Source organism: Numida meleagris, chromosome 9 (assembly GCF_002078875.1).
Source record: "Numida meleagris isolate 19003 breed g44 Domestic line chromosome 9, NumMel1.0, whole genome shotgun sequence".
Taxonomy (NCBI): Eukaryota; Metazoa; Chordata; class Aves; order Galliformes; family Numididae; genus Numida; species Numida meleagris.
The window spans coordinates 20,182,832-20,192,527 of record NC_034417.1 but is presented as its reverse complement, the minus strand read 5'-3'; the positions used below and the strand labels follow the sequence as shown (position 1 = coordinate 20,192,527).

The following is a 9,696-nucleotide window of genomic DNA, read 5'->3' as shown; positions in this document are numbered from 1 at the left end:
GGGAGAGGCTAAAGTGCTGCAGAAGAAAGACAGAAAAAAGGGGAGGCCAAAGGGTGGCAGAAAAAAGAAGAAGAGAAGGAGAGGCTAAAGCGACGCAGGAGGAACAGAAAAAAGAGGAGCAGGAGATGCTAAAGCACTGCAGAAGAAAGACAAGAAGAAGAGGGGGATAAGCTAAAGCGCTGCACAAGAAAGCGAGGAAGAGGGGAAGTGGCTGAAGCTCTGCAGAAGAAAAAGGAGATGAAGAAGAAGAAGAAGAAGAGGCTAAAGCACTGCAGAGCAAAGTGAAGAAGATGGAGAGAGGCTGAAGAGCAGCAGAAGAAAGAGAAGAAGAGAGAGAGAGACTAAAGCGAGGAGGAGGGCAACAAAGGAGGACAGACTAAAGCAACGAAGAGGAGAAAGTAGAAGAGCAGGCTAAAGCGAAGAAGAAGATGAAGGAGAAGCTAAAGCGATGAAGAAGTACTAGAGGCTAAACCTATGAAGGAGAAGAACAAGAAGAAGAAGAGGAAGAGGAAGAGGAAGAGGATCAGAGTCCTCCAGCCCCACTTTTCAAGCCCCACATCTGGACTGACCGACGCACTCAGCCCCACTCAACCTGTACCTACACTTGGGTTCTTCAGCTGCACATCCAGACTCAAAAGCGGACCCACACTGAAGTCCTCCAGTGCCACGCACTGGAGAAGAGGCTAAAGCACTGCAGAGCAAAGTGAAGAAGTCGGAGAGGGGAGGACAACAAAGGAGGACAGGCTAAAGCGAAGAAGAAGATGAAGGAGAAGCTAAAGCGATGAAGAAGTACTAGAGGGGAAGGTGAAGAGCTACCCGTCACAACCGATATTCCAACAGATGTTATGGAATATCTTAACTGGTGACCTACAACTTCATGGCAACATGAAGTGCACCATCACTAACCTGGCATAGCACATTGCACGGCAAAGAAGCGATCACTGGCCGGACAGCAGGGAAGTCCTGCAGAAAGCAAGACTGCAACAAGTGAGATGGTCGAGTAGATGCAACAAGCACAAACTGCAACGAGACCTTCACCAGGCGAGACCACGCGCCTGAGGCAGCAGGGCTGTAACACTCCAAAACAGCAAGGGTGAGTGACCAAAGATTGTTTCCTGCTCTGAAATCATCTCCTCCTCAGTTACAGCATCCAAAATACAAGCAATTGAACGCTACGCATACGGTGTGTTTACCCATTCAGGCAACCAGTCACCGAAGCTGGGTTCTGGGGCACTCCAAGACGCGCGGCCTTCCGTTGCTCAAGCAGCATCCGGGCAAAGATCAGGAGGTGAGCAGGTGGCAGTGCTTTTTCCACCCCCATCGGTCTGGCCCGATGCGTTTTCCTGCTCGCTTCCTGCTCCGTTGTACGATTTCTGCTGTCACCCCGTGGAGCCACGGAGTGGGTCTTGCGCCACCCCCTGCCTTTACCCATACAGCTCCGCGGTCTCTGCTGCTCTCTGCTAGCTGCCGGGCAGTACTGCAGGCAGCACATGCATGGGCCCGCCTGCCAATGCGGCCACGCGCCGAGCAACGTGGCTGCGCCACATGCGCATGGCTACTTACCTACAGCATGCGGTGGGGTGCCCAGAGCCATGAGGCACTGCGACATGAAGGAGCTCGGTTGCCTGGGACAGGACAGGATGGGCAGGTTGGAAGAGCCCGTTCAGCTCCTAGGAAAGCTGGTTACGTGCCGCTAGGAGTGACCCTGGAGCTGCTCCACACCAGCAAGAAAAGCGGTCCGTGTTCCCGGGGCGGCCTTGGGTGTAAAACCGCCCGAGGAAACAGGCGGGGAGCATCCTGGATTGGAAGCAGAGGGAGAATATCGCTGAGCCGGTGGTCCAAGTGCCGACTGCTCACCTGCACCTCAGCGCCTCGGAGAAACACATGCCGCGTATACATTCTCGGGTGCAAGCGCACTGCTGCCTGGAGGACTGAGCACACTAGACAGCAATGGATTAGCTGTACAGAATGGTCAGAACATAGACACGCCACTTCTGCTTTTCAGCACGCATGCATACTACTGACTGGAGAACTAATCACAGTAAAGATTGGCAGATTAGCTGCGCAGAGCGGTCAGAAATTAGATAAGCCACTTCCGCTTCTCGGCGCACATGCGCGCTGCTGCCTGGAGGACTAATCACAATAGAGATTGGCGGATTCGCTGCGGAGAGCGATCATAACGGATGTACGCCTCTTCCGCTTTTAAGGTTAAAGTTAATTTTACATTGTTAAAAAGTAGTTAATTTTACATTGTGTAGGGTTAGAATCAATGTACATCTCTTTAAGGGAGATTAGGAATAGAAATGGGGATATTTGCAATGAAAAATGGGGTTTGGGGGGTGAAAAAGAGGGATTTTTGGTATGAAAAATGGTGATTTTGGGGTTCAAATGGGGATTTGGGGGGTGAAAAATGGTAATTTTGCTGATAAGAATGGATTTTGGGGTGTCAAATGGAGGTTTGGTGTTTTAAAAGCAGGGATTTGGGGGTTAAAAATGGGATACTGCGGTAAGAAATGGGAATTTTGGGGGTCATAACAAGGGATTTAGCGCATGCGCGCTACTGCCTGGAGGACTAATCACAATAGAGATTGGCAGATTAGCTGCGCAGAGCGGTCAGAACGTAGATACGCCACTTCCGCTTTTCGGCGCGCATGCGTCATGCTGCCTGGAGGACTAATCACAATAGAAATTGGCGGATTAGCCGCGAAAAGCGGTCAGAACGGATGTAGACCACTTCTGCTTTCCAGCACGCATGCGCGCTACTGCCTGGAGGACTAATCACAGTAAAGATTGGCAGAATAGCTGCGCAGAGCGGTCAGAACGCAGATACGCCACTTCCGCTTTCTGGTGCGCATGTGCACTACTGCCTGGATGTCTAATCACAATAGAGATCGGCGGATTAGCTGCGCAGAGCGGTCAGAATGCATGTACGCCACTTCCGCTTTTCGGTGCGCATGCGTGCTACTGCCTGGAGGTCTAATCACAGTAGAGATCTGCAGATTAGCTGCGCAGAGCGGTCAGATCGTAGACATGCCACTTCCACTTTCCGGCGCGCATGCGCACTACTGCCTGGAGGACTAATCACAATAGAGATTGGCGGATTCGCTGCGCAGAGCAGTCAGAACGTAGGTACGCCTCTTCCGCTTTTTGGCGCGCATGCATCATGCTGCCTGGGTCCCCAAGCACAGGCAGCGGCAGTTCTGCGGATTGGCCACGCGGTGGCAGCTGAGACCACGGGAAGAACACATCCGATGGGATCGGCGCGGCTCCCCAGCCCCGTCCTGGCGTTCTGTTTTCTCTTTCTTCTGATGACAGAAGAACACAAAGTTAGAAGAGAAGGAGTAAAACAACAAAAAAAGAAATGAAGAAAACCAAGGAAAACTTCTCGAAACCCAGAGAACCTATGCTAAGTGCTTATGGATGTCTGTTAAAAAAAATCCACTTGATGATGTCATACATTTTTTCTTGCCAGCATCTGTTACATTGTTTTCAAATACTCACATGCTAAAACCCAACTACCGAGCCAACGTAATGATTATGAAAAGAAAGCATATGAGCAGAAAGCACAGAGCCATTTCCATGTTCTCGGGCTCTGACTTGTACCGATTTTAAAGCATTTATTTACAAATGCCTTTCTCCCTCTCTAATTTTTATATTTGACTTTTCTAAATGCAATAAAATGCATAGTTTCTGGCCCTAACAAGTCTACATGCAGTCCAAAATTAATTAAAAAGAAGTGTCCAAATGGGATCTTGGCAATGCAGAACCCCATTATGGAAAAGGGCATCAGCTTGAGGCATTCCCAGAGCTGCAGTACACGGTCAGCCTACAAACACTATCTTAGAGCTGAAGGAAGCATTCCAGAAACAAGGAGGTAGAAGAAAAGGAGTGCACATCAACCCCTTCAACAGCAACTCAAAGAACAGAAAATATCCCATCATCTCCCTCAGAAAAGAACTGAAGGGCATTGTAAGGACACACACAGCAGATACAGCTGCCTTAACCCAGTTTGGGATCCCCCAAGAAAGGCAGAGATCACAGACCTCAAATAAAGAAGGAATCATTCACCCCTCTCCAAGGACCAGGGCTCACCCCACACTCACCTGTTCAGGCTGTGACCTAACAGTTCCCATACAGAAATGAAGCACCAAAAAAAGAAAAAAAAAGAGTAACGGCTGGCAGGCAGGCAACTGGGTCTGCCTGTGCGGCAAGGGGAAGTTTATCAGTGGATGAGCTATGATGGCCCACATATTTTGATTTCAGTCTGCCCTCAAAGACAGTTGAGGAAATTTCTAATATAGAGAGTTGAGGTGTACTCAGAAGTGTACTCAGAGGTTTGGGCTATTACATTATCATTGGGTTTATTTTTAAATCGGCTTTAAACATTGATTAAGAGGAAAATTACAATTAGCATTACATTGATGTTGTGCTTAGGGTTATCTTTAAGATTGAGGTAACTGTTAATGTTACTTTTATCGTATTTTTCTCTATTAGCTTTAGTGGATTTTTAGGATAAGTATATAACACTGATTTTCAGTAGCATTATGGTTATAAGTGATGTAAGTTAAAGGATTAAGGTTACGGTTAGTTGAACAGTTGTTGTTGTTTTTTTTTTTTACATTACGATTAGGCTTAAGGTTACTTAGAAAACTTCAGGCATTGTTTTTATTGCTACACTGAGCATTAGAGACTTTTTAACATCCAGTTAAGGGTTAGGTTTAAAGTTACATTGTGGGTTAACATAATTATCTCCAGAGCTCTCACTAAACTTAGGGTTGAGGTCAAGTCCAACATGAACTCTGCCTCTCAGCCAATCCCAGTGAAGAAAAGGCAAGCAGAAAACCCAAGGGAACACCAAGGCAAAGGCAAAGAGAACAGCTAGGGAAGGTAAAGACAAGGGCAAAGGCAATTAGAACGCCAAAGGGAAAGCCAAAATGAGGGCAAGAGTAAGGGCAAGGAGAACACCGCACGGAAGTCCCAGGCGAGGGCAAAGACCAAGGGGACCGCACCACGGAAGGCCCGGGCGAGGGCAAAGGCAATGAAAACACCTAAGAAAGGCAAAGGCAACAGAAGCACCACAGAAAAAAATCAAGGCAAAGCAAGGGCAAGGACAACCACCAAGGGAAAGCCAAGGAAGAGGCAGAGGCAAAGAGAACTCAGGAGGAAAAGCACAGGCAGCCTTCAGGGTACCCTAAAGTGCCCTGACTAGCTCTGGGAGCACTATGTGGAGCCACGCTATGTCATGGGTAAACACTGGTATGTGTACATTGCCCTTACCTGTATGGGCAACCAGTTACCAGACAAACAAGGTGGGTTCTGAGCATTCCAGGAAATGCAGCTTTCCATTTCTTGCTGACTTCATGAAGAGCCACAGATCTCCATGCAGTTCTGGCACCGCAGAGGAGCACCGCAGTTCTCCGCTGTCACCTGTTGTCACGGTTTTATCTAAGGGTCTGCGTCCATGACAAGGGGAACAGGCCCAAAAGGAAAAAAAATGAGAAAAAGAGGAAGAAAAAAAAAATTGCCGGCGATAAGGGCCAGCCCCCGGGCGGTCCGGTGGCTAAAGCAGCAGAGAAGCCGCGGAGCCGCAACCTGGAAAGACAAAGGGAAAGAGGGAAAAAGAAAAAAAAAAAAAAACAGCAGCACCAATCTGAGGAGGAACAACCAACTTTACTAAATATATCAAAATGAGGCTAGTAGAATTATATTAGAGAGTTTACAGGCTGAAAATCTTACACAGTAAACTGCAGGAGGACCACGTGCTTTCTCTACCGGGCAGGAAGGAACAGACCCCCGCGTCTCCCACGCGGCTTCACCACCCCCCCTAACTCAAAGACGCCTGGGGAGTGCACCTCCTCCCCTCCCCCTCAGAGGGCCACACCAAAAAAGGTAGTTTGCAGTAATCAGGAAATTAACACTTTAACTGCCCGTACCTTACATGATGTAATGATGTGGAATACCGACAACAAAAAATCACAAAACCCTAACACCTGTTGAGCACAATGCAATAATGAAGGCTCTGCCCCACACACGCAGGAGCTGCACCTTGTGCACATTCCTCTTACCAGCAGCACCACAGCGAGATGCCTGGGACTGTGAGACACGATGATGCAAAGGAGTTTGGAGATCATGGCACGGTTGGGGCAGGCGGGGAAGCCTGCGAGCTCAGCAGCTCTGGGAAACTCACCGAGTACAGCTGACGGTACGATCCACAGGCTCTACTGGACCCACCACAGAGCCATTCCGTACCAGTCCCAGCGAGCAGCAGACCGAGGGCTGACCTTCTTTGAGCCATCGAGTCCCACAGCTGCAGAGCTAGCTTGGAAATGGTGCCAGGGAAACGGAAGGGAGAGGGGAGGGGGCAGCAGCGCTACAGTGTATGTGTAGGATCTGGAAGTGCAGGGTCTCAGTGCATGTTCAGAGTTGTCATCTACAGTGGTTAGAGTGGCCAGTGCATTCAGCATTACTAAACACTTGGCCTATTACCATTACAGTAGGCTATGTTTTCAAAAGAGGATTTACACATTAATAAATAGGGTAATTACAGTTACAGTTAGCATTATTTTAGGACTGAGGTTACTGTTAATGTTATTTTTACAGTGTCTTGTCTGGATTAGTTTTAGTGGATTTTTAGGATGAGGACATAACCATGCTTTTTTAGGAGCATTAGGGTTATAATCTAAGCTAGTTTTAGGATTAAGGTTACGGTTAGTTCAACAGTAGTTTCCTACATTATGATTAGGGTTACGGTTACTTAGAAAACTCCAAGCTTTGTTTTTACTGCTACATGGAGCGTTATCGACATTTTTAGCATCGGGTTAAGAGTAAGGTTTCAAATTACATTGTGGGTTAATATAATTATCTCTAGAGCTCCCATTAAGCACAGGGTTGAGATCAAGATTAACATTAATGGTGCCTCTTAGCCAATCCCAGTGAAGAAAAGGCAAGAAGAAAACCCAAGGGAACAGCAAGGCAAAGGCAATTAGAATGCCCAAGGGAAAGTCAAAATGAGGCCAACGAGAATGTGCCAAGAAAGGCCCGGGCAAGGGCCAACGTGAACACACCAAGGAGAACATCGCAAGGAAGGCCCGGGCGAGGGCAACAAAAACAGCCAGAGAAAGCCAAGGCAAAAGCAAGGAAAACACCGCAGGGAAAGGCCCAAGACAAGGAGAACATATGACATAATGGACAGGCAGCCTGTAGGGCACCCTCAAGTACAGTAACGAGCTCTGGGAACACTAGGTTGAGCCATGCTACATAATAGGTAAACACTGGTGGGTGTACATTGCCCTTACCTATCAGGGCAGCCGGTCAACTAAGTTGAGTCTGAGGGCCTTCCTTCATCAAAGCATCGAGTTCCAGAGCTGCAGAGCTAGTTTAGAAATGGTGCCCAGGAGACAAGAGGGACAGGGGTGGGAGCAGCAGCACTACAGTGTAGGTGTAGGGTCTGCAAGTGCAGGGTCTCAATGGGTTCTGAGTTGTACTGCACTCTGAGTTGCACTCTTATGGTGACTAGTCTGGATTAGATTAGACAGGCAAGAGGCAAGGAGAAAGCAGGAGGAAGAGGACCAGCAGCCTGTAGGGAAACTTTAAGCACAGTAACAATCTCTGGCAGCATTACGTGGAGCCACGCTATGTCATGGGTAAACACTGGTAGGTGTACATTGCCCTTACCCGTAGGGGCAGTGAGTTACCAGTCAGCAAAGTCAGGTTCCAGGGCATTCCAGGAAATCCAGTTTTCCATTTCTTGCTGACTTCATGAAGAGCCACAGATCTCCGTGCAGTTCTGGCACTGCCCAGGAGCACCACAGTTCCTTGCTGCCACCCATTGAGCACAATACAATAATGAAGGCTCTGCCCCGCACATGCAGGGGCTGCAACTTGTGTACATTCCTCTTACCAGCAGCGCCACAGCGAGACGCCTGGGACTGTGAGACACAATGATGCAAAGGAGTTTGGAGATCAGGGCATGGTTGGGGCAGGTGGGGAATTCCACATGCTGATCAGCTCTGGGAAACCTCACCGAGTGCAGCTGTCAGTATGATCCACAATGGTCACAGGGCCTCTCTGTGCCAGTCACAGTGTTCAGCAGACCAGAGGCTTCGCTTTGTCACACCATTGGGTCCCACAGCTGCAGGGCTAGCTATTTAATGGGGGTCAGGGACGGGAGAAAGAGGGGTGGGGGTTCAGGTATCGTACAGATTAGAGAACTAATAGCATCCCCTGAGAACTGGGATGGAGATACCTGGGGTGATCCCAACTACAGTGGTCGAGAAAAGGACAATCCCTTCTTTTCTGTAAAAATAAAGCCAGATCTGCTGTTAAAACAGAAAGAACCATAGGACCCCAGGATGGTCAGCCACGATGCACTCTGATGACTATGCGCTGCGATCGATTAGCATTGACAACTTCGTTAAGGGAGATATGGGAAGCATGCTCGAGTGATGAAGACTGTATTATGCTGAGTGAGGATGAAGCCAAGGGCTACTGGAGTCCAAGAGTTTTCTTCATCTTAGGACCCGGCTGATGCACCTCACTCTATCACCAACCATGTAGCTTATGGGGCTGGGAGAACAGACCCCATGGAGCGAGGTGAGCCCCTTGCAACCCCCATTCCATGAGCCTCCCACAGCCATCACTAAAGCTGCCTGCATATAAGCAATGCACAAATGAGGGGCTCGTGATGTTCCATTACCTGCTCTGGTAGATTCTCCAGTGCTTAAGCCGCTAATTAGAGGAACCCCGGCAATCCTTCAACCCCACTGAGCTGTGAGATGGGAAGAGATCAAGAGAGACACAGAACAGAATTTAGTACGCGATCATGATACACTGAACGGCCTTAAACAACTCTCTGCATGGGTGGAATTAATGCATGGCACTGTTCACTGCAGTCATGAAATGGGCTGGGAGGATGTGGGAGCAGAGAAACTGAGTTTGGAGCCCGAGGGTGAAGATAGTAAGGTGAGAACCATGAAAGACAGAACAGAGGCTCCAGCAGAAAGAAGCGAGGTTAGAAGTAAAGGTGCAAACAGGATCCTGAGAATGCAGAACACTTTCGTGGAACAGGGCAGCAGCTCCAGGCATTCCCAGAGCTGCAATGCTCTGTCAGCTGACCAGCATTACCAGGGGATTAATTGAAGCATTCCAGAAATGAGGCTGTAGCAAAAGGAAGGAATGCACATTAGCTCCTCCATCACCAGGTCAGAGAAAGGGAGATAACTCCTTCATCTCCTTTAGAGAACTGAAGGGCATCGTAGGGACATACACAGCAGATACAGCTACTTAAAAGCAGGTTCAGGTCCCCCAAGAAAGGCAGAGACCCCAGCCGCAAAACAAAGAAAAAAATCCCATACGCCTTTCCAAGGACCAGGACTCACCCCACACTCCAAAGGAAACAACCTCCAGGTACAGATGCTGCCCCTACAGCTGCCAGCCCCTAAATGAGCCCAGGGAGGGATGCAGCCCGGCTCCACCCCTCCAATCCCACAGCTGAACGGCTCCCACCTGTGCTGGCAGGGCTGGCTACACCCCTCACCAGGTGCGCAATCACCAGCTCAGGCTGGCACCTGCTAGTTCCCATACTGGGATAAAGGAAAAAAAATGAGTACAAAAATGTCCAGCAATAAGGGGTCAAAAGTTGGGATTTAGGTTAAAAACTGGGAATTTGGGGTTAAACATGGGGATTTTTGCGGTCAG

General features: G+C 48.8%; 1 long non-coding RNA gene across 4 annotated transcripts; it reads right to left on the bottom strand.

The window, feature by feature from the left end:
* Window positions 2,266–9,052, bottom strand: LOC110403973. 4 transcript variants are annotated; one of them, XR_002441974.1, is made up of 5 exons: window positions 8,696–9,052; window positions 8,246–8,295; window positions 5,991–8,131; window positions 5,278–5,427; window positions 2,266–3,305 (listed from the first exon to the last, which is right to left on the bottom strand). It is a non-coding gene; the product is annotated as an uncharacterized LOC110403973 (long non-coding RNA). The 4 variants fall into 4 exon arrangements; XR_002441976.1 differs by lacking the exon at window positions 8,246–8,295 and having other exon boundaries at window positions 5,991–7,818; window positions 7,901–8,143; XR_002441975.1 differs by lacking the exon at window positions 8,246–8,295 and having other exon boundaries at window positions 5,991–7,928; window positions 8,024–8,143.